Source organism: Mesoplodon mirus, assembly GCF_964341445.2.
Source record: "Mesoplodon mirus genome assembly, chromosome: 13".
NCBI lineage: Eukaryota > Metazoa > Chordata > Mammalia > Artiodactyla > Ziphiidae > Mesoplodon > Mesoplodon mirus.
Window position 1 is genome coordinate 89,891,942 of NC_138989.1, and position 19,133 is coordinate 89,911,074.

Genomic DNA, 19,133 nt, shown 5'->3' on the forward strand with positions numbered 1-19,133 from the left:
AACGGCAAGGCTTAGGGCACAGGTGAGGGTACGGAAAAGTGGGAGCGTCAGGCTACGTGCTGATGCACGGGTCAGTGCCAGCGTACGGGCCAGGAGTAGGCTAAGGCTTGGGGGTAAGGTGTAGGGCTGGTGGTGGGTTTCCGTTCCGGGCTAGGGTTAGGGTTAGGGAACGGCAAGGCTTAGGGCACAGGTGAGGGTGTGGAAATGTGGGAGGGTCAGGCTACGTGCTGACGCACGGGTCAGTGCCAGCGTACGGGCCATGAGTAGGCTACGGCTTGGGGGTAAGGTGTAGGGCTGGTGGTGGGTTTCCATTCCGGGCTAGGTTTAGGGTTAGGGAACGGGAAGGCTTAGGGCACAGGTGAGGGTACAGAAACGTGGGAGGGTCAGGCTACGTGCTGACGCACGGGTCAGTGCCAGCGTAGGGGACAGGAGTTGGCTACGGCGTAGGGTAAGGTGTAGGGCTGGTGGTGGGTTTCCGTTCCGGGCTAGGGTTAGGGTTAGGGAACGGCAAGGCTTAGGGCACAGGTGAGGGTACGGAAACGTGGGAGGGACAGGCTACGTGCTGACGCACGGGTCAGTGCCAGCGTACGGGCCAGGAATAGGCTACAGCTTGGGGGTAAGTTGTAGGGCGGGTGGTGGGTTTCCGTTCCGGGCTAGGGTTAGGGTTAGGGAACGGCAAGGCTTAGAGCACAGGTGAGGGTACGGAAACCTGGGAGGGTCAGGCTACGTGCTGACGCACGGGTCAGTGCCAGCGTACGGGCCAGGAGTAGGCTACAGCGTAGGGTAAGGTGTAGGGCTGGTGGTGGGTTTCCGTTCCGGGCTAGGGTTAGGGTTAGGGAACGGCAAGGCTTAGGGCACAGGTGAGGGTACGGAAACGCGGGAGGGTCAGGCTACGTGCTGACGCACGGGTTAGTGCAAGCGTATGGGCCATGAGTAGGCTACGGCTTGGGGGTAAGGTTTAGGGCTGGTGGTGGGTTTCCGTTACGCGCTAGGGTTAGGGTTAGGGAACGGCAAGGCTTAGGGCACAGGTGAGGGTACGGAAACGTGGGAGGGTCAGGCTATGTGCTGACGCACGGGTCAGTGCCAGCGTACGGGCCAGGAGTAGGCTACGGCTTGGGGGTAACGTGTAGGGCTGGTGGTGGGTTTCCATTCCAGGCTAGGTTTAGGGTTAGGGAACGGCAAGGCTTAGGGCACAGGTGAGGGTACAGAAACGTGGGAGGGTCAGGCTACGTGCTGACGCACGGGTCAGTGCCAGCGTACGGGCCAGGAGTAGGCTAAGGCGTAGGGTATGGTGTAGGGCTGGTAGTGGGTTTCCGTTCTGGGCTAGGGTTAGGGTTAGGGAACGGCAAGGCTTAGGGCACAGGTGAGGGTGTGGAAACGTGGGAGGGTCAGGCTACGTGCTGACGCACGGGTCAGTGCCAGCGTACGGGCTAGGAGCAGGCTACGGATTGGGGGTAAGTTGTAGGGCTGGTGGTGGGTTTCCGTTCTGGGCTAGGGTTAGGGTTAGGGAACGGCAAGGCTTAGGGCACAGGTGAGGGTGTGGAAACGTGGGAGGGTCAGGCTACGTGCTGACGCATGGGTCAGTGCCAGCGTACGGGCCAGGAGTCGGCTACGGCATAGGGTAAGGTGTAGGGCTGGTGGTGGGTTTCCGTTCCATGCTAGGGTTAGGGTTAGGGAACGGCAAGGCTTAGAGCACAGGTGAGGGTACGGAAACGTGGGAGGGTCAGGCTACGTGCTGACGCACGGGTCAGTGCCCGCGTACGGGCCAGGAGTAGGCTACGGCTTGGGGGTAAGTTTTAGGGCTGGTGGTGGGTTTCCGTTCCGCGCTAGGGTTAGGGTTAGGGAACGGCAAGGCTTAGGGCACAGGTGAGGGTACGGAAACGTGGGAGGGTCAGGCTACGTGCTGACGCACGGGTCAGTGCCAGCGTACAGGCCAGGAGTAGGCTACGGCTTGGGGGTAAGGTGTAGGGCTGGTGGTGGGTTTCCGTTCCGGGCTAGGGTTAGGGTTAGGGAACGGCAAGGCTTCGGGCAGAGGAGAGGGTACGGAAACGTGGGAGGGTCAGGCTACGTGCTGTCGCACGGGTCAGTGCCAGCGTACGGGCCAGGAATAGGCTACAGCTTGGGGGTAAGTTGTAGGGCGGGTGGTGGGTTTCCGTTCCGGGCTAGGGTTAGGGTTAGGGAACAGCAAGGCTTAGAGCACAGGTGAGGGTACGGAAACCTGGGAGGGTCAGGCTACGTGCTGACGCACGGGTCAGTGCCAGCGTACGGGCCAGGAGTAGGCTACGGCTTGGGGGTAAGGTGTAGGGCTGGTGGTGGGTTTTTGTTCCGGGCTAGGGTTAGGGTTAGGGAACGGCAAGGCTTAGGGCACAGGTGAGGGTACGGAAACGTGGGAGGGTCAGGCTACGTGCTGACGCACGGGTCAGTGCCAGCGTACGGGCCAGGAGTAGGCTACGGCGTAGGGTAAGGTGTAGGGCTGGTGGTGGTTTTCCGTTCCGGGCTAGGGTTAGGCTTAGGGAACGGCAAGGCTTAGGGCACAGGTGAGGGTACAGAAACGTGGGAGGGTCAGGCTATGTGCTGACGCACGGGTCAGTGCCAGCGTACGGGACAGGAGTAGGCTACGGCTTGGGGGTAAGGTGTAGGGCTGGTGGTGGGTTTCCATTCCAGGCTAGGTTTAGGGTTAGGGAACGGCAAGGCTTAGGGCACAGGTGAGGGTACAGAAACGTGGGAGGGTCAGGCTACGTGCTGACGCACGGGTCAGTGCCATCGTACGGGCCATGAGTAGGCTACGGCTTGGGAGTAAGGTGTAGGGCTGGTGGTGGGTTTCCGTTCCGGGCTAGGGTTAGGGTTAGGGAACGGCAAGGCTTAGGGCACAGGTGAGGGTACGGAAACGTGAGAGGGTCAGGCTACGTGCTGACGCACAGGTCAGTGCCAGCGTACGGGCCATGTGTAGGCTACGGCTTGGGGGTAAGTTGTAGGGCTGGTGGTGGGTTTTTGTTCCGGGCTAGGGTTAGGGTTAGGGAACGGCAAGTCTTAGGGCACAGGTGAGGGTACGGAAACGTGGGACGGTCAGGCTACGTGCTGACGCATGGGTCAGTGCCAGCGTACGGGCCAGGAGTAGCCTACGGCGTAGGGTAAGGTGTAGGGCTGGTGGTGGGTTTCCGTTCCGGGCTAGGGTTAGGCTTAGGGAACGGCAAGGCTTAGGGCACAGGTGAGGGTACAGAAACGTGGGAGGGTCAGGCTACGTGCTGACGCACGGGTCAGTGCCAGCGTACGGGCCAGGAGTAGGCTACGGCTTGGGGTTAAGGTGTAGGGATGGTGGTGGGTTTCCGTTCCGGGCTAGGGTTAGGGTTAGGGAACGGCAAGGCTTAGGGCACAGGTGAGGGTACGGAAACGTGGGATGGTCAGGCTATGTGCTTACACACGGGTCAGTGCCAGCGTACGGGCCAGGAGTAGGCTACGGCGTAGGGTAAGGTGTAGTGATGGTGGTGGGGTTCCGTTCCGGGCTAGGGTTAGGGTTAGGGAACGGCAAGGCTTAGGGCACAGTTGAGGGTACGGAAACGTGGGAGGGTCAGGCTACGTGGTGACGCATGGGTCAGTGCCAGCGTACGGGCCATGAGTAGGCTACGGCTTGGGGGTAAGGTGTAGGGGTGGTGGTGGGTTTCCATCCCGGGTTAGGTTTAGGGTTAGGGAACGGCAAGACTTAGGGCACAGGTGAGGGTACAGAAACGTGGGAGGGTCAGGCTACGTGCTGACGCACGGGTCAGTGCCAGCGTACGGGACAGGAGTAGGATACGGCATAGGGTAAGGTGTAGGGCTGGTGGTGGGTTTCCGTTCCGGGCTAGGGTTAGGGTTAGGGAATGGCAAGGCTTAGGGCACAGGTGAGGGTACGGAAACGTGGGAGGGTCAGGCTACGTGGTGACGCACGGGTTAGTGCCAGCGTATGGGCCATGAGTAGGCTACGGCTTGGAGGTAAGGTGTAGGGCTGGTGGTGGGTTTCCGTTACGCGCTAGGGTTAGGGTTAGGGAACGGCAAGGCTTAGGGCACAGGTGAGGGTACGGAAACGTGTGAGGGTCAGGCTACGTGCTGACGCACGGGTCAGTGCCAGCGTACGGGCCAGGAGTAGGCTACGGCGTAGGGTAAGGTGTAGGGCTGGTGGTGGGTTTCCGTTCCGGGCTAGGGTTAGGGTTAGGGAACGGCAAAGCTTAGGGCACAGGTGAGGGTGTGGAAACGTGGGAGGGTTAGGCTACGCGCTGACGCACGGGTCAGTGCCAGCGTACGGGCCAGGAGTAGGCTACGGATTGGGGGTAAGTTGTAGGGCTGGTGGTGGGTTTCCGTTCCGGGCTAGGGTTAGGGTTAGGGAACGGCAAGGCTTAGGGCACAGGTGATGGTGTGGAAACTTGGGAGGGTCAGGCTACGTGCTGACGCACGGGTCAGTGCCAGCGTATGGGCCATGAGTAGGCTACGGCTTGGGAGTAAGGTGTAGGGCTGGTGGTGGGTTTCCGTTCCGGGCTAGGGTTAGGGTTAGGGAACGGCAAGGCTTAGGGCACAGGTGAGGGTACGGAAACGTGGGAGGGTCAGGCTACGCGCTGACGCACGGGTCAGTGCCAGCGTACGGGCCAGGAGTAGGCTACGGCTGGGGGGTAAGGTGTAGTGCTGGTGGTGGTTTTCCATTCCGGGCTAGGTTTAGGGTTAGGGAACGGGAAGGCTTAGGCCACAGCTGAGGGTACAGAAACGTGGGAGGGTCAGGCTACGTGCTGACGCACGGGTCAGTGCCAGCGTAGGGGACAGGAGTTGGCTACGGCGTAGGGTAAGGTGTAGGGCTGGTGGTGGGTTTCCGTTCCGGTCTAGGGTTAGGGTTAGGGAACAGCAAGGCTTAGAGCACAGGTGAGGGTACGGAAACCTGGGAGGGTCAGGCTACGTGCTGACGCACGGGTCAGTGCCAGCGTACGGGCCAGGAGTAGGCTACGGCTTGGGGGTAAGTTTTAGGGCTGGTGGTGGGTTTTTGTTCCGGGCTAGGGTTAGGCTTAGGGAACGGCAAGGCTTAGGGCACAGGTGAGGGTATGGAAACGTGGGAGGGTCAGGCTACGTGCTGACGCACGGGTCAGTGCCAGCGTACGGGCCAGGAGTAGGCTACGGCGTAGGGTAAGGTGTAGGGCTGGTGGTGGGTTTCCGTTCCGGGGTAGGGTTAGGCTTAAGGAACGGCAAGGCTTAGGGCACAGGTGAGGGTACAGAAACGTGGGAGGGTCAGGCTATGTGCTGACGCACGGGTCAGTGCCAGCGTACGGGCCAGGAGTAGGCTACGGCTTGGGGGTAAGGTGTAGGGCTGGTGGTGGGTTTCCATTCCAGGCTAGGTTTAGGGTTAGGGAACGGCAAGGCGTAGGGCACAGGTGAGGGTACAGAAACGTGGGAGGGTCAGGCTACGTGCTGACGCACGTGTCAGTGCCAGCGTACCGGCCAGGAGTAGGCTCCGGCGTAGGGTAAGGTGTAGGGCTGGTGGTGGGTTTCCGTTCCGGGGTAGGGTTAGGGTTAGGGAACGGCAAGGCTTAGGGCACAGGTGAGGGTGTGGAAACGTGGGAGGGTTAGGCTACGCGCTGACGCACGGGTCAGTGCCAGCGTACGGGCCAGGAGTAGGCTACGGATTGGGGGTAAGTTGTAGGGCTGGTGGTGGGTTTCCGTTCCGGGCTAGGGTTAGGGTTAGGGAACGGCAAGGCTTAGGGCACAGGTGATGGTGTGGAAACTTGGGAGGGTCAGGCTACGTGCTGACGCACGGGTCAGTGCCAGGGTACGGGCCAGGAGTAGGCTACGGCGTAGGGTAAGGTTTCGGGCTGGTGGTGTGTTTCCGTTCCGGGCTAGGGTTAGGGTTAGGGAACGGCAAGGCTTAGGGCACAGGGGAGGGTACGGAAACGTGGGAGGGTCAGGCTACGTGCTGACGCACGGGTTAGTGCTAGCGTATGGGCCATGAGTAGGCTACGGCTTGGGGGTAAGTTTTAGGGCTGGTGGTGGGTTTCCGTTCCACGGTAGGGTTAGGGTTAGGGAACGGCAAGGCTTAGGGCACAGGTGAGGGTACGGAAACGTTTGAGGGTCAGGCTACTTGCTGACGCACGGGTCAGTGCCAGCGTCCGGGCCAGGAGTAGGCTACGGCGTAGGGTAAGGTGTAGGGCTGGTGGTGGGTTTCCGTTCCGGGCTAGGGTTAGGGTTAGGGAACGGCAAGGCTTAGGGCACAGGTGAGGGTGTGGAAACGTGGGAGGGTTAGGCTACGCGCTGACGCACGGGTCAGTGCCAGCGTACGGGCCAGGAGTAGGCTACGGATTGGGGGTAAGTTGTAGGGCTGGTGGTGGGATTCCGTTCCGGGCTAGGGTTAGGGTTAGGGAACGGCAAGGCTTAGGGCACAGGTGAGGGTACGGAAACGTGGGAGGGTCAGGCTACGTGCTGACGCATGGGTCAGTGCCAGCGTACGGGCCACGAGTAGGCTACGGCGTAGGGTAAGGTGTAGGGCTGGTGGTGGGTTTCCATTCCGGGCTAGGGTTAGGGTTAGGGAACGGCAAGGCTTAGGGCACAGGTGAGGGTACGGAAACGTGGGAGGGTCAGGCTACGTGCTGAACCACGGGTCAGTGCCAGCGTACCGGCCAGGTGTAGGCTACGGCTTGTGGGTAAGGTGTAGGGCTGGTGGTGAGTTTCCGTTCCGGGCTAGGGTTAGGGTTAGGGAACGGCAAGGCTTAGGGCACAGGTGAGGGTGTGGAAACGTGGGAGGGTCAGGCTACGTGCTGACGCACGGGTCAGTGCCAGCGTACGGGCCATGAGTAGGCTACGGCTTGGGAGTAAGGTGTAGGGCTGATGGTGGGTTTCCGTTACGGGCTAGGGTTAGGGTTAGGGAACGGAAAGGCTTAGGGCACAGGTGAGGGTACGGAAACATGGGAGGGTCAGGCTACGTGCTGACGCACGGGTCAGTGCCAGCGTACGGGCCAGGATTAGTCTACGGCTTGGGGTTAAGGTGTAGGGCTGGTGGTGGGTTTCCGTTCCGGACTAGGTTTAGGGTTAGGGAACGGCAAGGCTTAGGGCACAGGTGAGGGTACGGAAACGTGGGAGGGTCAGGCTACGTGCTGACGCACGGGTCAGTGCCAGCGTACGGGCCACGAGTAGGCTACGGCGTAGGGTAAGGTGTAGGGCTGGTGGTGGGTTTCCGTTCCGGGCTAGGGTTAGGTTTAGGGAACGGCAAGGCTTAGGGCACAGGTGAGGGTACGGAAACGTGGGAGGGTCAGGCTACGTGCTGATGCACGGGTCAGTGCCAGCGTACCGGTCAGGTGTAAGCTACGGCTTGTGGGTAAGTTGTAGGGCTGGTGGTGGGTTTCCATTCCGGGCTAGGGTTAGGGTTAGGGAACGGCAAGGCTTAGAGCACAGGTGAGGGTACGGAAACGTGGGAGGGTCAGGCTACGTGCTGACGCACGTGTCAGTGCCAGGGTACGGGCCAGGAGTAGGCTACGGCGTAGGGTAAGGTGTAGGGCTGGTGGTGGGTTTCAGTTCCGGGCTAGGGTTAGGGTTAGGGAACGGCAAGGCTTAGGGCACAGGTGAGGGTACGGAAACGTGTGAGGGTCAGGCTACGTGCTGACGCACGGGTCAGTGCCAGCGTACGGGCCAGGAGTAGGCTACGGCTTAGGGTAAGGTGTAGGGCTGGTGGTGGGTTTCCGTTCCGGGCTAGTGTTAGGGTTAGGGAATGGCAAGGCTTAGGGCACAGGTGAGGGTGTGGAAACGTGGGAGTGTCAGGCTACGCGCTGACGCACGGGTCAGTGCCAGCGTACGGGCCAGGAGTAGGCTACCGATTGGGGGTAAGTTGTAGGGCTGGTGGTGGGTTTCCGTTCCGGGCTAGGGTTAGGGTTAGGGAACGGCAAGGCTTAGGGCACAGGTGATGGTGTGGAAACTTGGGAGGGTCAGGCTACGTGCTGACGCACGGGTCAGTGCCAGCGTACGGGCCATGAGTAGGCTACGGCTTGGGAGTAAGGTGTAGGGCTGGTGGTGGGTTTCCGTTCCGGGCTAGGGTTAGGGTTAGGGAACGGCAAGGCTTAGGGCACAGGTGAGGGTACGGAAACGTGGGAGGGTCAGGCTACGTGCTGACGCACGGGTCAGTGCCAGCGTACGGGCCAGGAGTAGGCTACGGCTTGGGGGTAAGTTGTAGGGCTGGTGGTGGGTTTCCGTTCCGGGCTTGGGTTAGGGTTAGGGAACGGCAAGGCTTAGGGCACAGGTGAGGGTATGGAAACGTGGGAGGGTCAGGCTACGTGCTGACGCACGGGTCAGTGCCAGCGTACGGGCCAGGAGTAGGCTACGGCGTAGGGTAAGGTGTAGGGCTGGTGGTGGGTTTCCGTTCCAGGCTAGGGTTAGGGTTAGGGAACGGCAAGGCTTAGGGCACAGGTGAGGGTACGGAAACGTGGGAGGGTCAGGCTACGTGCTGACGCACGGGTCAGTGCCAGTGTACGGGCCACGAGTAGGCTACGGCGTAGGGTAAGGTGTAGGGCTGGTGGTGGGTTTCCATTCCGGGCTAGGGTTAGGGTTAGGGAACGGCAAGGCTTAGGGCACAGGTGAGGGTACGGAAACGTGGGAGGGTCAGGCTACGTGCTGAACCACGGGTCAGTGCCAGCGTACCGGCCAGGTGTAGGCTACGGCTTGTGGGTAAGGTGTAGGGCTGCTGGTGAGTTTCCGTTCCGGGCTAGGGTTAGGGTTAGGGAACGGCAAGGCTTAGGGCACAGGTGAGGGTGTGGAAACGTGGGAGGGTCAGGCTACGTGCTGACGCACGGGTCAGTGCCAGCGTACGGGCCATGAGTAGGCTACGGCTTGGGAGTAAGTTGTAGGGCTGATGGTGGGTTTCCGTTCCGGGCTAGAGTTAGGGTTAGGGAACGGCAAGGCTTAGGGCACAGGTGAGGGTACGGAAACATGGGAGGGTCAGGCTACGTGCTGACGCACGGGTCAGTGCCAGCGTACGGGCCAGGATTAGTCTACGGCTTGGGGTTAAGGTGTAGGGCTGGTGGTGGGTTTCCGTTCCGGACTAGGGTTAGGGTTAGGGAACGGCAAGGCTTAGGGCACAGGTGAGGGTACGGAAACGTGGGAGGGTCAGGCTACGTGCTGACGCACGGGTCAGTGCCAGCGTACGGGCCAGGAGTAGGCTACGGCGTAGGGTAAGGTGTAGGGCTGGTAGTAGGTTTCCGTTCCGGGGTAGGGTTAGGTTTAGGGAACGGCAAGGCTTAGGGCACAGGTGAGGGTACGGAAACGTGGGAGGGTCAGGCTACGTGCTGATGCACGGGTCAGTGCCAGCGTACCGGTCAGGTGTAGGCTACGGCTTGTGGGTAAGGTGTAGGGCTGGTGGTGGGTTTCCGTTCCGGGCTAGGGTTAGGGTTAGGGAACGGCAAGGCTTAGGGCACAGGTGAGGGTACGGAAACGTGGGAGGGTCAGGCTACGTGCTGACGCAGTGGTCAGTGCCAGCGTACGGGCCAGGAGTAGGCTACGGCGTAGGGTAAGGTGTAGGGCTGGTGGTGGGTTTCCGTTCCGGGCTAGGGTTAGGGTTAGGGAACGGCAAGGCTTAGGGCACAGGTGATGGTGTGGAAACTTGGGAGGGTCAGGCTACGTGCTGACGCACGGGTCAGTGCCAGCGTACGGGCCATGAGTAGGCCTCGGCTTGGGAGTAAGGTGTAGGGCTGGTGGTGGGTTTCCGTTCCGGGCTAGGGTTAGGGTTAGGGAACGGCAAGGCTTAGGGCACAGGTGAGGGTACGGAAACGTGGGAGGGTCAGGCTACGTGCTGACGCACGGGTCAGTGCCAGCGTACGGGCCAGGAGTAGGCTACGGTTTGGGGGTAAGTTGTAGGGCTGGTGGTGGGTTTCCGTTCCGGGCTTGGGTTAGGGTTAGGGAACGGCAAGGCTTAGGGCACAGGTGAGGGTATGGAAACGTGGGAGGGTCAGGCTACGTGCTGACGCACGGGTCAGTGCCAGCGTACGGGCCAGGAGTAGGCTACACCGTAGGCTAAGGTGTAGGGCTGGTGGTGGGTTTCCGTTCCGGGCTAGGGTTAGGCTTAGGGAACGGCAAGGCTTAGGCCACAGGTGAGGGTACAGAAACGTGGGAGGGTCAGGCTACGTGCTGACGCACGGGTCAGTGCCAGCGTACGGGCCAGGAGTAGGCTACGGCTTGGGGGTAAGGTGTAGGGTTGGTGGTGGGTTTCCATTCCGGGCTAGGGTTAGGGTTAGGGAACGGCAAGGCTTAGGGCATAGGTGAGGGTACGGAAACGTGGGAGGGACAGGCTACGTGCTGACGCACGGGTCAGTGCCAGCGTACGGGCCAGGAGTAGGCTATGGCTTGGGGGTAAGGTGTAGGGCTGGTGGTGGGTTTCCGTTCCGGGCTCTGGTTAGGGTTAGGGAACGGCAAGGCTTCGGGCACAGGTGAGGGTACGGAAACGTGGGAGGGTCAGGCTACGTGCTGATGCACGGGTCAGTGCCAGCGTACGGGCCAGGAGTAGGCTACGGCGTAGGGTAAGGTGTAGGGCTGGTGGTGGGTTTCCCTGCTGGGCTAGGGTTAGGGTTAGGGAACGGCAAGGCTTAGGGCACAGGTGAGGGTACGGAAATGTGGGAGGGTCAGGCTACGTGCTGACGCACGGGTCAGTGCCAGCGTACGGGCCAGGAGTAGGCTACGGCTTGAGGTTAAGGTGTAGGGCTGGTGGTGGGTTTCCGTGCCGGGCTAGGGTTAGGGTTAGGGAACGGCAAGGCTTAGGGCACAGGTGAGGGTACGGAAACGTGGGAGGGTCAGGCTACGTGCTGACGCACGGGTCAGTGCCAGCGTACGGGCCAGGAGTAGGCTACGGCGTAGGGTAAGGTGTAGGGCTGGTGGTGGGTTTCCGTTCTGGGCTAGGGTTAGGGTTAGGGAACGGCAAGGCTTAGGGCACAGGTGAGGGTACGGAAACGTGGGAGGGCCAGGCTACGTGCTGCCGCACGGGTCAGTGCCAGCGTACGGGCCAGGAGTAGGCTACGGCTTGTGGGTAAGTTGTAGGGCTGGTGGTGGGTTTCCGTTCCGGGCTAGGGTTAGGGTTAGGGAACGGCAAGGCTTAGGGCACAGGTGAGGGTACGGAAACGTGGGAGTGTCAGGCTACGTGCTGACGCACGGGTCAGTGCCAGCGTACGGGCCAGGAGTAGGCTACGGCTTGGGGGTAAGGTGTAGGGCTGGTGGTGGGTTTTTGTTCTGGGCTAGGGTTAGGGTTAGGGAACGGCAAGGCTTAGGGCACAGGTAAGGGTACGGAAACGTGGGAGGGTCAGGCTACGTGCTGACGCACGGGTCAGTGCCAGCGTACGGGCCAGGAGTAGGCTACGGCTTGGGGGTAAGGTGTAGGGCTGGTGGTGGGTTTCCATTCCGGGCTAGGTTTAGTGTTAGGGAACGGCAAGGCTTAGGGCACAGGTGAGGGTACAGAAACGTGGGAGGGTCAGGCTACGTGCTGACGCACGGGTCAGTGCCAGCGTACGGGACAGGAGTAGGCTACGGCATAGGGTAAGGTGTAGGGCTGGTGGTGGGTTTCCGTTCCGGGCTAGGGTTAGGGTTAGGGAACGGCAAGGCTTAGGGCACAGGTGAGGGTACGGAAACGTGGGAGGGACAGGCTACGTGCTGACGCACGGGTCAGTGCCAGCGTACGGGCCAGGAATAGGCTACAGCTTGGGGGTAAGATGTAGGGCGGGTGGTGGGTTTCCGTTCCGGGTTAGGGTTAGGGTTAGGGAACGGCAAGGCTTAGAGCACAGGTGAGGGTACGGAAAGCTGGGAGGGTCAGGCTACGTGCTGACGCACGGGTCAGTGCCAGCGTACGGGCCAGGAGTAGGCTACGGCTTGGGGGTAAGGTGTAGGGCTGGTGGTGGGTTTTTGTTCCGGGCAAGGGTTAGGGTTAGGGAACGGCAAGGCTTAGGGCACAGGTGAGGGTACGGAAACGTGGGAGGGTCAGGCTACGTGCTGACGCACGGGTCAGTGCCAGCGTACGGGCCAGGAGTAGGCTACGGCATGTGGGTAAGGTGTAGGGCTGGTGGTGGGTTTCCATTCCAGGCTACGTTTAGGGTTAGGGAACGGCAAGGCCTAGGGCACAGGTGAGGGTACAGAAACGTGGGAGGGTCAGGCTACGTGCTGACGCATGTGTCAGTGCCAGCGTACGGGCCAGGAGTAGGCTGCGGCGTAGGGTAAGGTGTAGGGCTGTTGGTGGGTTTCCGTTCCGGGCTACCGTTAGGGATAGGGAACGGCAAGGCTTAGGGCACAGGTAAGGGTACGGAAACGCGGGAGGGTCAGGCTATGTGCTGGCGCACGGGTCAGTGCCAGCGTACGGGCCAAGAATAGGCTATAGCTTGGGGGTAAGTTGTAGGGCGGGTGGTGGGTTTCCGTTCCGGGCTAGGGTTAGGGTTAGGGAACGGCAAGGCTTAGGGCACTGGTGAGGGTACAGAAACGTGGGAGGGTCAGGCTACGTGCTGACGCACGGGTCAGTGCCAGCGTACGGGACAGGAGTAGGATACGGCATAGGGTAAGGTGTAGGGCTGGTGGTGGGTTTCTGTTCCAGGCTAGGGTTAGGGTTAGGGAACGGCAAGGCTTAGGGCACAGTTGAGGGTACAGAAACGTGGGAGGGACTGGCTACATGCTGACGCATATGTCAGTGCCAGCGTACGGGCCAGGAGTAGGCTACGGCGTAGGGTAAGGTGTAGGGCTGGTGGTGGGTTTCCGTTCCGGGCTAGGGTTAGGGTTAGGGAACGGCAAGGCTTAGGGCACAGGTGAGGGTACGGAAACGTGGGAGGGTCAGGCTACGTGCTGACGCACGGGTCAGTGCCAGCGTACGGGCCAGGAGTAGGCTACGTCGTAGGTTAAGGTGTAGGGCTGGTTGTGGGTTTCCGTTCCGGGCTAGGGTTAGGGTTAGGGAACGGCAAGGCTTAGGGCATAGGTGAGGGTACGGAAACGTGGGAGGGTCACGCTACGTGCTGACGCACGGGTCAGTGCCAGCGTACGGGCCAGGAGTAGGCTACGGCTTGGCGGTAAGTTGTAGGGCTGGTGGTGGGTTTCCGTTCCGGGCTAGGGTTAGGGTTAGGGAACGGCAAGGCTTAGGGCACAGGTGAGGGTACGGAAACGTGGGAAGGTCAGGCTACGTGCAGACGCACGGGTCAGTGCCAGCGTACGGGCCAGGAGTAGGCTACGGCTTGGGGGTAAGTTGTAGGGCTGGTGGTGGGTTTCCGTTCCGGGCTAGGGTTAGGGTTAGGGAACGGCAAGGCTTAGGGCACAGGTGAGGGTGTGGAAACGTGGGAGGGTCAGGCTACATGCTGACGCACGGGTTAGTGCCAGCGTATGGGCCATGAGTAGGCTACGGCTTGGGGGTAATGTTTAGAGCTGGTGGTGGGTTTCCGTTCCACGGTAGGGTTAGGGTTAGGGAACGGCAAGGCTTAGGGCACAGGTGAGGGTACGGAAACGTGGGAGGGTCAGGCTACGTGCTGACGCACTGGTCAGTGCCAGCGTACGGGCCAGGAGTAGGCTACGGCTTGGGGGTAAGGTGTAGGGCTGGTGGTGGGTTTCCGTTCCGGGCTAGGGTTAGGGTTAGGGAACGGCAAGGCTTAGGGCACAGGTGAGGGTACGGAAACGTGGGAGGGTCAGGCTACGTGCTGACGCACGGGTCAGTGCCAGCGTACGGGCCAGGAGTAGGCTACGGCGTAGGGTAAGGTGTAGGGCTGGTGGTGGGTTTCTGTTCCATTCGAGGATTAGGGTTAGGGAACGGCAAGGCTTAGAGCACAGGTGAGGGTATGGAAACGTGGGAGGGTCAGGCTACGTGCTGACGCACGGGTCAGTGCCAGCGTACGGGCCAGGAGTAGGCTACGGCTTGGGGGTAAGGTGTAGGGCTGGTGGTGGGTTTCCGTTCTGGGCTAGGGTTAGGGTTAGGGAACGGCAAGGCTTAGGGCACAGGTGAGGGTACGGAAACGTGGGAGGGTCAGGCTACGTGCTGACGCATGGGTCAGTGCCAGCGTACGGGCCAGGAGTAGGCTACGGCTTGGGTGTAAGTTGTAGGGCTGGTGGTGGGTTTCCGTTCCGGGCTAGGGTTAGGGTTAGGGAACGGCAAGGCTTAGGGCACAGGTGAGGGTACGGAAACGTGGGAGGGTCAGGCTATGTGCTGACGCACGGGTCAGTGCCAGCGTACGGGCCAGGAGTAGGGTACGGCTTGTGGGTAAGTTGTAGGGCTGGTGGTGGGTTTTTGTTCCGGGCTAGGTTTAGGGTTAGGGAACGGCAAGGCTTAGGGCACAGGTGAGGGCACGGAAACGTGGGAGGGTCAGGCTACGTGCTGATGCACGGGTCAGTGCCAGCGTATGGGCCAGGAGTAGGCTACGGCGTAGGGTAAGGTGTAGGGCTGGTGGTGGGTTTCCGTTCCGGGCTAGGGTTAGGGTTAGGGAACGGCAAGTCTTAGGGCACAGGTGAGGGTACGGAAATGTGGGAGGGTCAGGCTACGTGCTGACGCACGGGTCAGTGCCAGCGTACGGGCCAGGAGTAGGCTACGGCTTGAGGATAAGGTGTAGGGCTGGTGGTGGGTTTCCGTTCCGGGCTAGGGTTTGGGTTAGGGAATGGCAAGGCTTAGGGCACACGTGAGGGTACGGAAACGTGGGAGGGTCAGGCTACATGCTGACGCAAGGGTCAGTGCCAGCGTACGGGCCAGGAGTAGGCTACGGCGTAGGGTAAGGTGTAGGGCTGGTGGTGGGTTTCCGTTCCGCGCTAGGGTTAGGGTTAGGGAACGGCAAGGCTTAGGGCACAGGTGAGGGTACGGAAACGTGGGAGGGTCAGGCTACGTGCTGACGCACGGGTCAGTGCCAGCGTACGGGTCAGGAGTAGGCTACGGCTTGTGGGTAAGGTGTAGGGCTGGTGGTGGGTTTCCGTTCCGGGCTAGGGTTAGGGTTAGGGAACGGCAAGGCTTAGTGCACAGGTGAGGGTACGGAAACGTGGGAGGGTCAGGCTACGTGCTGACGCACGGGTCAGTGCCAGCGTACGGGCCAGGAGTAGGCTACCGATTGGGGGTAAGTTGTAGGGCTGGTGGTGGGTTTCCGTTCCGGGCTAGGGTTAGGGTTAGGGAACGGCAAGGCTTAGGGCACAGGTGATGGTGTGGAAACTTGGGAGGGTCAGGCTACGTGCTGACGCACGGGTCAGTGCCAGCGTACGGGCCATGAGTAGGCTACGGCTTGGGAGTAAGGTGTAGGGCTGGTGGTGGGTTTCCGTTCCGGGCTAGGGTTAGGGTTAGGGAACGGCAAGGCTTAGGGCACAGGTGAGGGTACGGAAACGTGGGAGGGTCAGGCTACGTGCTGACGCACGGGTCAGTGCCAGCGTACGGGCCAGGAGTAGGCTACGGCTTGGGGGTAAGTTGTAGGGCTGGTGGTGGGTTTCCGTTCCGGGCTTGGGTTAGGGTTAGGGAACGGCAAGGCTTAGGGCACAGGTGAGGGTATGGAAACGTGGGAGGGTCAGGCTACGTGCTGACGCACGGGTCAGTGCCAGCGTACGGGCCAGGAGTAGGCTACGGCGTAGGGTAAGGTGTAGGGCTGGTGGTGGGTTTCCGTTCCAGGCTAGGGTTAGGGTTAGGGAACGGCAAGGCTTAGGGCACAGGTGAGGGTACGGAAACGTGGGAGGGTCAGGCTACGTGCTGACGCACGGGTCAGTGCCAGTGTACGGGCCACGAGTAGGCTACGGCGTAGGGTAAGGTGTAGGGCTGGTGGTGGGTTTCCATTCCGGGCTAGGGTTAGGGTTAGGGAACGGCAAGGCTTAGGGCACAGGTGAGGGTACGGAAACGTGGGAGGGTCAGGCTACGTGCTGAACCACGGGTCAGTGCCAGCGTACCGGCCAGGTGTAGGCTACGGCTTGTGGGTAAGGTGTAGGGCTGCTGGTGAGTTTCCGTTCCGGGCTAGGGTTAGGGTTAGGGAACGGCAAGGCTTAGGGCACAGGTGAGGGTGTGGAAACGTGGGAGGGTCAGGCTACGTGCTGACGCACGGGTCAGTGCCAGCGTACGGGCCATGAGTAGGCTACGGCTTGGGAGTAAGTTGTAGGGCTGATGGTGGGTTTCCGTTCCGGGCTAGAGTTAGGGTTAGGGAACGGCAAGGCTTAGGGCACAGGTGAGGGTACGGAAACATGGGAGGGTCAGGCTACGTGCTGACGCACGGGTCAGTGCCAGCGTACGGGCCAGGATTAGTCTACGGCTTGGGGTTAAGGTGTAGGGCTGGTGGTGGGTTTCCGTTCCGGACTAGGGTTAGGGTTAGGGAACGGCAAGGCTTAGGGCACAGGTGAGGGTACGGAAACGTGGGAGGGTCAGGCTACGTGCTGACGCACGGGTCAGTGCCAGCGTACGGGCCAGGAGTAGGCTACGGCGTAGGGTAAGGTGTAGGGCTGGTAGTAGGTTTCCGTTCCGGGGTAGGGTTAGGTTTAGGGAACGGCAAGGCTTAGGGCACAGGTGAGGGTACGGAAACGTGGGAGGGTCAGGCTACGTGCTGATGCACGGGTCAGTGCCAGCGTACCGGTCAGGTGTAGGCTACGGCTTGTGGGTAAGGTGTAGGGCTGGTGGTGGGTTTCCGTTCCGGGCTAGGGTTAGGGTTAGGGAACGGCAAGGCTTAGGGCACAGGTGAGGGTACGGAAACGTGGGAGGGTCAGGCTACGTGCTGACGCAGTGGTCAGTGCCAGCGTACGGGCCAGGAGTAGGCTACGGCGTAGGGTAAGGTGTAGGGCTGGTGGTGGGTTTCCGTTCCGGGCTAGGGTTAGGGTTAGGGAACGGCAAGGCTTAGGGCACAGGTGATGGTGTGGAAACTTGGGAGGGTCAGGCTACGTGCTGACGCACGGGTCAGTGCCAGCGTACGGGCCATGAGTAGGCCTCGGCTTGGGAGTAAGGTGTAGGGCTGGTGGTGGGTTTCCGTTCCGGGCTAGGGTTAGGGTTAGGGAACGGCAAGGCTTAGGGCACAGGTGAGGGTACGGAAACGTGGGAGGGTCAGGCTACGTGCTGACGCACGGGTCAGTGCCAGCGTACGGGCCAGGAGTAGGCTACGGTTTGGGGGTAAGTTGTAGGGCTGGTGGTGGGTTTCCGTTCCGGGCTTGGGTTAGGGTTAGGGAACGGCAAGGCTTAGGGCACAGGTGAGGGTATGGAAACGTGGGAGGGTCAGGCTACGTGCTGACGCACGGGTCAGTGCCAGCGTACGGGCCAGGAGTAGGCTACACCGTAGGCTAAGGTGTAGGGCTGGTGGTGGGTTTCCGTTCCGGGCTAGGGTTAGGCTTAGGGAACGGCAAGGCTTAGGCCACAGGTGAGGGTACAGAAACGTGGGAGGGTCAGGCTACGTGCTGACGCACGGGTCAGTGCCAGCGTACGGGCCAGGAGTAGGCTACGGCTTGGGGGTAAGGTGTAGGGTTGGTGGTGGGTTTCCATTCCGGGCTAGGGTTAGGGTTAGGGAACAGCAAGGCTTAGGGCATAGGTGAGGGTACGGAAACGTGGGAGGGACAGGCTACGTGCTGACGCACGGGTCAGTGCCAGCGTACGGGCCAGGAGTAGGCTATGGCTTGGGGGTAAGGTGTAGGGCTGGTGGTGGGTTTCCGTTCCGGGCTCTGGTTAGGGTTAGGGAACGGCAAGGCTTCGGGCACAGGTGAGGGTATGGAAACGTGGGAGGGTCAGGCTACGTGCTGATGCACGGGTCAGTGCCAGCGTACGGGCCAGGAGTAGGCTACGGCGTAGGGTAAGGTGTAGGGCTGGTGGTGGGTTTCCCTGCTGGGCTAGGGTTAGGGTTAGGGAACGGCAAGGCTTAGGGCACAGGTGAGGGTACGGAAATGTGGGAGGGTCAGGCTACGTGCTGACGCACGGGTCAGTGCCAGCGTACGGGCCAGGAGTAGGCTACGGCTTGAGGTTAAGGTGTAGGGCTGGTGGTGGGTTTCCGTGCCGGGCTAGGGTTAGGGTTAGGGAACGGCAAGGCTTAGGGCACAGGTGAGGGTACGGAAACGTGGGAGGGTCAGGCTACGTGCTGACGCACGGGTCAGTGCCAGCGTACGGGCCAGGAGTAGGCTACGGCGTAGGGTAAGGTGTAGGGCTGGTGGTGGGTTTCCGTTCTGGGCTAGGGTTAGGGTTAGGGAACGGCAAGGCTTAGGGCACAGGTGAGGGTACGGAAACGTGGGAGGGCCAGGCTACGTGCTGCCGCACGGGTCAGTGCCAGCGTACGGGCCAGGAGTAGGCTACGGCTTGTGGGTAAGTTGTAGGGCTGGTGGTGGGTTTCCGTTCCGGGCTAGGGTTAGGGTTAGGGAACGGCAAGGCTTAGGGCACAGGTGAGGGTACGGAAACGTGGGAGTGTCAGGCTACGTGCTGACGCACGGGTCAGTGCCAGCGTACGGGCCAGGAGTAGGCTACGGCTTGGGGGTAAGGTGTAGGGCTGGTGGTGGGTTTTTGTTCTGGGCTAGGGTTAGGGTTAGGGAACGGCAAGGCTTAGGGCACAGGTAAGGGTACGGAAACGTGGGAGGGTCAGGCTACGTGCTGACGCACGGGTCAGTGCCAGCGTACGGGCCAGGAGTAGGCTACGGCTTGGGGGTAAGGTGTAGGGCTGGTGGTGGGTTTCCATTCCGGGCTAGGTTTAGTGTTAGGGAACGGCAAGGCTTAGGGCACAGGTGAGGGTACAGAAACGTGGGAGGGTCAGGCTACGTGCTGACGCACGGGTCAGTGCCAGCGTACGGGACAGGAGTAGGCTACGGCATAGGGTAAGGTGTAGGGCTGGTGGTGGGTTTCCGTTCCGGGCTAGGGTTAGGGTTAGGGAACGGCAAGGCTTAGGGCACAGGTGAGGGTACGGAAACGTGGGAGGGACAGGCTACGTGCTGACGCACGGGTCAGTGCCAGCGTACGGGCCAGGAATAGGCTACAGCTTGGGGGTAAGATGTAGGGCGGGTGGTGGGTTTCCGTTCCGGGTTAGGGTTAGGGTTAGGGAACGGCAAGGCTTAGAGCACAGGTGAGGGTACGGAAACGTGGGAGGGTCAGGCTACGTGCTGACGCACGGGTCAGTGCCAGCGTACGGGCCAGGAGTAGGCTACGGCTTGGGGGTAAGGTGTAGGGCTGGTGGTGGGTTTTTGTTCCGGGCAAGGGTTAGGGTTAGGGAACGGCAAGGCTTAGGGCACAG